Below are 10597 nucleotides of genomic sequence, written 5' to 3' on the forward strand. Positions count from 1 at the left end.
TGCCCATTCAGTCCAAAGAGCATTTGTGAGGTCAGACACTGATGTCGGAAGAGATGACCTGGCTCGCAATGAACATTCCAATTAATCCCAAAGGTTCTCTGGAGTTGAGGTCAGGGCCACTGGAGCTCCTCCACTCCAAACTCATCAAGAACCTTGCTTTGTGCACAGGAAAGGGTCTTCCCCAAACGGTTGTCACAAAGTTGGAATCACACGATTGTCTAAAATGTCTTTGTATGCTGTAGTCAGTGTGTGAATACTCCTTGGTATCTGGGGGCTCGCTTGTTTCAATGGCACCAAAATGTTCAAAAAATCTTCTTGTGGAAAAGGCACTTTTCTGGTTTGGTATTACACTTTTCCTCACATCTATTGAGATCTTACACATCTTGTCTTTGGTTTGAGAAATGAGAAATCATTCACTCTTTCCATCAACTCTTCTGAAATTGGACAAGTTTTTCAGATTTACAAATAAGCCACGGCACTTTTAGAAGTTTTTCAGAGGTGTTCTGAGAATAGTTACAGTTGCTGGGCTATGAAGGACCAACAGGTTGAACTAATTTGCTACAGTACCAGTGCTGCATAGTAAGCTAAGAATATTAAAGACAGAAGCTCGCCAATTGTGAATTCGGGTAAACAATGGCCTTTCTCTGAATTTGTATTTGAGTGACTATTTTTCATATCTTTATTTTCAGGGAGCCTCCAATGTTTTGATTTTTAGACATTTAGGAGATCCAAGAGATTCATGAGGAGGTCCCAGACCCCCTGTATTTCACAGCTTGGCTGTAGCATTAACATTACCCTTTACTGGAACTAAGGGGCTGAGCCCAAACCCTGAAAAACCTCAGACAATTATCCCTCCTCCACCAAACTTTACAGTCAGCACTAGGTATTCCGGTGGGTTGTGTTCTCCTGGCTTCTGCCAAACCTGGATTTGTCTATCAGACTGCCAGGTAGTGACACACGATTCATCCCTTCAGACAACACATTTGCACTGCTCCAGAGTTCAGTGGCAGTGTGCCACTCCATCACTCCAGCCGACACTTGGCATTGCACATTGTGACCTTAGGCTTGTGAGCAGCTGCTCAGCCATATGTGAAGCTCCCAAATAGTTCTTGTGCTATGTTGCTTCCAGAGGCAGTGAGTGATGCAACCGAGGATAGGTCATTTTTACTTGCTTCAGCCCTCGCTGGCCCCTCTCTGTGAATTTGCATATTCTACCACTTTGTGGCTAAGCTGTTATTGCTCCTTAATGCTTCTATTTCACCATAATATCACTTGCAGTTGGCTGGGGCAGATCTAGCAGGGCAAAATGTCTTGTGGCAAGGGTGACATTCTATGCCAGACCATTCTCAGCACAGCAGTGACAGTGACACGGTAGTTTCATGGTATTCTGTGTGGTGCTAGTGTAGACAGTGACACTGTGTATATTTAGTGGTCACCTCATTAGAAAATCTTACAATTGTTGTTTCACTTTGCTGGTCTACAGTTACAGACTGGCTGATCTGTTACTGCACAGATTGTATTAGCCTTTTTTAGCCCTTCATCATTGACCACAGTGCTACTTTTAGCTGGATTCTTTTAGGTAGTTGAACATTCTTACCTTTTTTGGCCTTCTACCAAACAAAGCTATTTAGAGCCACCCTACCAGCGACTACAGCTGATAAGCTTAAATACGTTAACAAGTATTTATTTTTTCCACTGAGGCCCTAAAACAGTCATAATTAATTTTTATATGACCTTTTATGTTCTTTAGAGTAAAAGAAGCTGTGCCTGAAGCTGTGACTGATATGTGTAAATGACCTCTGTTCTGATTGGCTGCCCGGTTTTGCTCTTTTATTGAAAACAACAGTCTGGGCTGAATCACTCTTGAAACTAGGCTGAAAAGTTACTAGGAATGGGCAAGGCTAAACTGCTGTAGGCTGCAAAGGGGGGTATGTGAAAATATGTTGTTTTTTGTGACATCACACATCATCAACATTGTTTCCATATAAGAGCCAAAGACTTACAGAAACTTTGACAATGCTTACATACAGCTGTATGCAAGTGAAGATAAGTGAAGATAAGCAAAGCACATGTAAATTTACCATAACCTCTAAGGGTGCCACATTTGAATTTTAATTTAATAACTAAATTTAAGTAATTAATTTAATTTAAATAAACAGTAATTGTGCATTAGAATGTGCAGAAGTGTGTCACCTATAGAGGATGTGTTGACCTATTTTCGCTTTGATAATCAACAAAACATTTCTTTTGACCGGGGTGCTCAAACTTTTGCATACAACTGTACTCCAACATTTGGTTTTTCATGATTTTTCTGTATCCGCATTTCTCTTAGAACCACATTTCAAGCATTTATGTCTAAGCCTTTAGACCGTAGTATCTTTAAGATAATGAAAAACGCATTGTCAGGTGTGTCCAAACTTTTGCCTGGCACCTGGTACAATATGACCATGTTATCTGACCTTCGTCAACACGCAAAAGCAGTCTTATTCAAAGACTGTGAATTGTGAAGTGAGCTGTGTGCATTAGTAATGACTTCACTATTTAGCTCCATTGCTTTCTGTCTTGCCTGAAGCGTTTCACGTGAGGCTGTTATGAGGACGGTCCCCACAAAGCAGCTGTGAGCACAAGCCAGATGTTTTCAACTGGAAACAAACCGTGACCTGTATGGTTCAAGGCCATTGGCTGTAATGTGAGTACTGGACTCCTGCGGTGCTGCTGAGTGAGGAGTGGGTGGTGATGTTGATACAGCGGTACTCTTAAGGCGTTATTGCCCTTCAGCCATAAACAGGTTGTTAACGTTCACGTCACTGACCATAAAGTACACAAAGCACACGGACTCTCCTCTGCATTATCACTCAGTTTTGCACGAAGTATACACCAACTGGCCACTTCATTAAGTACACCTCCTTGCTTCTATACACGTTGTCCATTTTATCAGCTCTACTGACCATATAGGTGCATTTTTTAGTTCTAAAATTAGACACTGCTGTGTCTGATCCACTCATACCAGCTCAACACACACTAATATGCCGCCGCCACCACGTCAGTGTCACTGCAGTGCTGAGAATGATCCACCACCCAAATGATACCTGCTGGTGGACCTGTGGGAGTCCTGACCATTCAAGGTGTCTAATAAAGTCTGCAGGTGGACTACAGTCTGTAATTGCAGAACTATGAAGTGCACTTATATGATAAGTGGAGCTAAGAAATTACAAGGAGATGTACTTCATGAAGAGGCCAGTTGAAGTATATAATACATATGGTATAGAATACATACTCTTAATAATATGTTATTATTACTTTTAACATAAAGTGCGGAACAATGTGTTAAAACATGTAACGCAAGTGTGTTATCAGTCAACATGTCACCTTTTAGATTGTAGGCGCTTCTATACAAATATACTGTAAAATAAATATAGTAATGTTATTGGTAGGAACCCAAATAGTGCTGAAAACCTTGTATCTCTGTTTTTGATATTTTTCAGTTTTTTACATAATTTGAAAATGCCTGTTACCCTGTACATTGTAGGGAAATTTCACGCTGGATGGGCTAAAATAACTGACCCAAAATGAGTGGGAAAAAGTTTGGTTCCATTGACTTACATTAAAAAGTAAAGTCGGTTTTTTCCTTCTCCTGTAAAGTTACCGTGTTGGAGATAAGAGGTTTTCTTCTGACAACAGCGATATTTGTAAAGCACATATTATTACATACTATTACACTACATACTGTTATTACATTTATGTACAAATATATAAATATTTCATGAGCATTTAGCATCAGTAATCCAGTCTGTCCTTCTGATGTGCACGCACAGTTATGCACATCCTGTAGTCTAATATCATATCATATATTCACTGTGTTATATGATAGCAAAGCAAACACAAGTGTTTACTTACCGGCCAGCACCTGCCCAGCACTGACCCCTGCCCCACAATTTATAACCTTCTCCCAAAGGTAGTCAGTCACCTGATAAATGTTTTCTTCTGGACCAGAATGACAACATTACCATCTCCAGACTACATGATTGCTTCATAACACATAAGTACTTTGGGTAGCCACTGTTTTTAGCCGTCCAATACACTTTCATCCAGTTTTATAGTTGACAGTATATAATATAGCATCAGAACCCACATTGGCAAGTCAAAATTTCAGATGACCAACTATACAGGGGTGTGTGATGATTTAGTTATATAGTTTGTACAAGTGCTAAGTGTTGGAGTGTAAATGTTTAATGCTTGTTATGTACATTAGCCTCATAGATCCAGTACAACACTAAAAGAAGATGCCAAATATGTCTTGGCAGTCAATGTAAAGAGAATAAATTGTGTAAGTTAGATATTTAACTAGTAATCAATTTATTTATCATTGCTGCGTTGGAGAGAAAATGGGCCCTTCTCTCTCTCTTTCTCTCTCTCTCTCTCTCTCTCTGTCTCTCTCTGTTTCTCTCTCTCTGTTTCTCTCTCTCTGTCTCTCTCTCTCTCTGTCTCTCTCTCACTGTCTATCTCAGTCTTTCTCACTCTCTCTCATTCTCTCTGTCTCTCTCTCTGTGTCTCTCTCTGTCTCTCACTCTCTCTTTCTCTCTCTCACTGTCACTCTGTCTCTCTGTCACTGTCTCTCTGTCTCTCACTGTCTCTCTCTCTCTCTCTCTCTCTCTATTTCTCACTCTCTCTCTCACTCTCTCTCTTTCTGTCTCTCTCTCAGTAATACAGTAACAGTAATGCTGATCTGGATGTCAGGATGAATAACACTACTTATTTGAGGAGTGCAAGACATCCTGCTCTGCGCACACACACACACACACACACACACAAAGCATATAAAATTCAACTCAAAGAAAAACATCCATCCATTTTCCAAACCGCTTCTCCGTCAGGGTCGCGGGGGGGGGGGGTGCTGGAGCCTATCCCAGCAGTCTTCGGGTGAAAGGCAGGATACACCCTGGACAGGTCGCCAGTCCATCACAGGGCAGACAGACAGACAGACACAGATAGTCACTCACACATTCACACCCAGGGGCAATTTAGCACGTCCAATCGGCCTGACTGCATGTCTTTGGATTGTGGGAGGAAACCGGAGAACCCGGAGGAAACCCACGCAGACACGGGGAGAACATGCAAACTCCACACAGAGAGGACCCAGGTCGCCCAGCTGGGGAATCAAACCCAGGCCCTCCTCACTGTGAGGCGACAGCGCTACCCACCACGCCACCGTGCCGCCAAAGAAAAACATACTTTGTAGAAATAAACAAATATAGAATTAATAATAGTAATAATGATGTCATATTGTAACAATTCCAAAATAAATAAAGTAAATAAATAAAATAAGACACCATACATTAAATAATAAAAAAATAATAACGGACAATATATTTATCTCATTTACAGTGTATATACTCTCTTCCTTTTCTCCTCTCTCTCTCTCTCTCTCTCTCTCTCTCTCTTTATTTTCTGCCCCCCCCCCCCTCTCTCCCTCTCTTTCTCTTTCTCTCTCTCTGATCTCCAATAACAGGAGACTCATTTCCTCTCTTTGGTCTGAGTTGGTTTGGGTTCCAAATATGTAGAGTGGTGGGTGAATATATGTGTGTGTGTGTGTGTGTGTGTGTGTGTGTGTGTGTGCGCTTCGGGAAGGATGATAGTTACATAAGGACCATGTGTAACATGGTCTGACCGCTTTCTTTCTGGAAAGATGCCTTGACCAATCTTTCCATCAGAAGTTGGAGCAGGAAGCTGTTCAGTTCTCTGAGTTACAGATTAAAGCCCTCTGGGTGAAAAATCAATCATTTCATGCAAGAATAGATGATTATTGGTTATAATAGTACATCATGATCTAAAAAAATGATCTAAAAATTATAATTATCCACTGCATGCCATTAATAAAGAGCTGGATGCACTGTAGGTCAGCTGAGATGAATTTTGGAGATGCGTTTACACATAAGATTTGGGTGACTATTGACTGCTAGTTTGGTAGCTGCAGTATGATATACAGTATCATGCTTGGTTTAAAACAACTTGTGCAAGAACTACTAAAATCATGTCATTTTCTTATGTTCTTGTTTCCTTTTTAGAAAATACGTCTGAATCAAACACAGTATCAGGAAGGGTCTATGTTTTTTTTTTTTCTTTTAAAGGACTTCAATTCCCAAGATGCATCACCCCGCCATCCAATCATCAGTCAGTCAGCAGATCCCAGTCACCTGAATTGTAATTGTTTTCACCTGTTCCCTCTTGTGTTTGTGTCTCTCATTGTGAAGTATTGCCTCTGTTTACTAGTATGTACCCAGCCTTTTGTCTGTAGTTTGTTCTTGTTATGACACTGTTTTGTCTACCGTTGTTGATTCTCTGATTTATCTGATTTATGATTTGCTAAATTTAACATAGTGGAAAAAACCAAAACAAAACACAACTTATCTTCAATTAGAAAATCAAGACAGCATTTGCGTAACACTTGGTGTAAGCAGTGTCAACATTTTTGTGATGTCACAACAGTCAACATATTTTACATCCCCTTTTGCACCTACAGAATTTTAGCCCCACCCACTAATCTTAATATTTCAGCCGAGTTTCCAGAGTGATTCAGCCCAGACTGCTGAAAAAAGCCAGTCAGAACAGAACAGAACAGGTTCAATTCAAGGCAAATCTGCATGATTGCTTTCTAAGTCTGTAGCTGCAGGTTTAGTCAGTGCAGTATCAGAGTCCTGGCTGAACTCATCTCATATCTCAGATCTCAGCTCTTGTCCAGAGAAAGAGTCTCTGTCTGCAGTGATGCAAACTCTTTTGCTGACATCAGACGTATCAGAGCTGTGAGACAGTCTGCATGTTTATTAACATGGTGAAGAAAACGTCATGCTTATTTTATGATTTCAAGAAAGTACAATGTTCTGGTGGTTACTTGATTTTGGAGTGATTTAATTACGGTCAAAATAAGTTGATTTGATATAAAACATTGAGACCAAATGATTACGACTCCAACCCCTACCTCTCTCTCTCTCTCTCACTCTCTCTCGCTCTCTCTCTCTCTCTCTCTCTCTCTCTCTCTCTCTCTCTCTCTCTCGCTCTCTCTCTATCTCTCTCTCTCTCTCTCTCTCTCTCTCTCTCTCTCGCTCTCTCTCTCTCTCTCTCTCTCACTCTCTCTCGCTCTCTCTCTCTCTCTCTCTCTCTCTCTCTCGAATAAAAGACGTTCATAAGGATAAATAATTAAAATAAAACTGTAAAGTTCACTAAGTAACTCATATGATATTAATAAGTACAGCAACCTCTCTCTCTCTCCCTCCCTTTCTTTCTTTCTTTCTTTTCTTTCACACTCTCATTTTTCTTTCTGTCTCTCCTTTCTTTCTCTTTCTTTCTTTCTTTCTTTCTTTCTTTCTTTCTTTCTTTCTTTCTTTCTTTCTTTCTGTCTTTCTTTCTTTCTATTGTTCTGTCTTTTCTTTCTTTCTCTTTCATTTCTTTCTTTCTATCCATCTCTCTTTTCTTTCTTTCTCTATTTCTCTCTTTCTGTCACGTTCTTCCTCGCTTTCTTTCTATCATCGCTCTCTTATTTTTCTTCCGTTCTTTCGATTTTTCTTTCTTTCTACTTTTCTCTTTTTCTTTCTTTCTCTTCTCTCTCTCACTCACTTGCTAACTTTGTCACTTCCTTACTGTTTCTCTTTCTCACTCTTTCTCTCTTCCTCACTGTTTACTCTGTCTATCTCTTCTCTTCCCTGTATATTCTCTCTCTTCTCTTTCTCGCTCTCCTTTCTCTCCCTCGCTCTCACTCACTCACTAACTTTGTCACTTTCTTATTATCTCTCTTTCTTACTCTTCTGTCTATCTCTTCTCTTCCCTGACTTTCCTCTCTGCATCTCTCGCTTTCTTTATTTCTCTCTTCTCTTTCTCTTCATCATTAATAGGCAGCTGCGATGGTGTGTGTGATAACACACGACCTCAAGCGCTCTGTTGCTGTTATTAAACAGTCCTGCAAAATAAAGAAAACAGCAAAGAAGCCCTGACCACTGGATTTATGTGCTCTTATATTGGCAAATCCTTCCGCTACAAAAAGTAGTTCTCCTTTACATCACTGATAGAAAAATCCATCCAAACTGAAAGCAAGTAAGACGGTTAATAATATGCCTTCTGTCCATCACTGAGTTCCTATTAGGTGTTGAAATTAAATCCAAAAGATTGTCTTAATGTAATTCACACCATTGTAGAAGCCCTTTATAATGGGCCTGAAATGTTTCCAAAAAGCAATAGCTTTATACATTTGAACAAACACCATCTACGCTGCTTATACACGGTCATACTTGCATTGTATTTATTGTTCTGGTGTTAGCAAGGCTAATGGAATGCAGTTTTATACATCTGTGTCCTTGTACGTTTGACCATTAGAGAGTAAGGAGTGTCAGGAGTGTGGGCTCTGTAATTTAAGCGGCCCTCCAATGGTCTGTTCAGCCTTAATTGAGACCACTTCTGTGAGCTCTCCAACTTCTTTTTCACACTGGTTCTCGGTTCCACTCTTAGGGACCCCTGGAGCTGCTCCAACACGCCTGATTCAGCTTATCAGCTAATTATCAAGTCCTCACTGAGTTGTTGTGTTGCAACAGGGAAACCAGTAGGGATCTTTGCTCTATCTGATCAGAATCCTTAGAAACCAAGAGTTATTATGTGTTTAGCGTTTGCTTCTTTAGATTGGTACTGGAGCTTCATGGCTAGTATAGGCCTAGCTCAGCGGTCGGCAACATGCAGCTCCAGAACCGCATACTGCCCTGTTGCGGCTCCACAGCAGAATTAAGACTTGAAGGTGAAAAAAAACTTTGGGGTAAAATAAAGCTCTGCTGATCGTCCTAACACAGTTTTAACAATAAATGGTCTTAAACACTGGAGTTAATGTATATTATCACCGACATTTAGCCCTAAAGATTGGTGCGCAGACTGCTGGGCACCACAGCAATGCAAACAAGCTAACAAGATGGAAGAAATTTAAGATGGCCGTTCATAGTTTGATGACAAATGGACTTTCATAAGCACTCCAGCTGGTTTCCTGATGTGTTTAATCTGCAACAAGAAACTATCAAACACTAAAAAGTCGCAAAACTGAAGTCAGCTTCTCGTTCGAATGGTCCTGTTCCACATTAAATGGTGCAGCAGTTACGTTCTGGGGCCTCAGGCTCCATTTAAGGTGGAATGGAAAAATTCATACAAGAAGCTGGCAAATGAGACGCTGACTTCAGCCTCATAAAAGGTCAAACATGAAGAGGGCTTTTACAAGAAATGATTCCACTTTTGAGGAAAAGAGTCCTGCCAGAGTTACCTGAACAAATGCGTAAGCTATAAGCTAAAAGGTAATGGTAGAAGTAAAGTAAAGTAAAGCTAATGGTAAAAGGTAAAGGTAGGTCCAGCATTGTGTGAACTGGATGCCTAAATCATCACACACTTGCTCCAAAACCATGTTGGGATGTTGATTTCAAAAAGTCTTGCTTATATGGTTTATGAATCTGTATGATAAAGATTGAAGTCAAACTACATTATTAAGCTAAAAACAGCAGTTGAATCTTGAAGCCTGAATTTTTCTGTAGTTTTGTCCATATTTATAGATGACAGTATGATATTCAGTGTCAGAAACCACATAAGCAAATCTATTTGAGTTTACTTAACAACTCATGCTATGCTAACTGGTGCATAAGCTTCCATTACTTGTTAACTACTTGTTAGCAAACTTGCGACATTGGCTTGTTGGGCACTTCTTGGTTAAGGAGTCAGCTTTCAACTCTCATCTCAACTTTCTTTGCCAAATAAATGTTTGACGATATGTGCTAGTAGCCGCTCTGCTAAGCAGTCTAGCTAAGACCTTTTGTTGGTGGCTGGTTTCAGGTTCTGAGCTGGTCATTAGCTTCACAAGGTGACACTTCCATGTAACTTTAGTTGCTTGAAACCTACATAATCTAAGTTGTATGATCAAAAACACCCTGCAAACTTACTTGAAACCCACAACCGTTGTCTCAACTTTGTGAAAGCAGCCAATCAAAATGCTGATAGCACATCAGTTTGTCTAACTGGTAGTCAAATGTGCTGAGTATAACTTCTAATTGCTTCTGTCAAGTTGCACAGAAATTATGTTGCAAGCAACTCAATATTCAACTACTTGCACTAAAGCTTCGCCATGTTTTTTTCTTCAGCAGGGCTGTCTCGCAGGCCCAGCTTCTACCTCATTATCTCCCTGCCTCTCACAGACTCCCCCAAACTATGGAAAGCATGTGGATCCACTTCCAGCATCTGCTTACAATACAGTCACTAACCGACATTCTTACAAAGCTAAAATGCACTGCATGAACAAACATCAAACAGGAGCTCCAAATCTCCACTGAATCTGAGAGGATGGTCAGTTTATTCCTAAATTGGGCAACTGAGAGTGAACGTGCTTTTGGTTTTCGCTTGGCTGTAGCATCAGAGAGGAAGGCAGCGGTCATGGGAAGTGAATGCATGGTTGTTTGTTTACTGTTCAAATTAGCAGCTTGGCCAAGGGGACATTTCTGCTCTGCTAATCATCCTAGATGCTTGTTGATCAATGGGACAATGAATCAACCATAATCTGATTGTTAAGACCACAAGACAAGGTTCCTCA

The sequence above is a fragment of the Pygocentrus nattereri genome, chromosome 14, assembly GCF_015220715.1.
Source record: "Pygocentrus nattereri isolate fPygNat1 chromosome 14, fPygNat1.pri, whole genome shotgun sequence".
Lineage (NCBI taxonomy): Eukaryota > Metazoa > Chordata > Actinopteri > Characiformes > Serrasalmidae > Pygocentrus > Pygocentrus nattereri.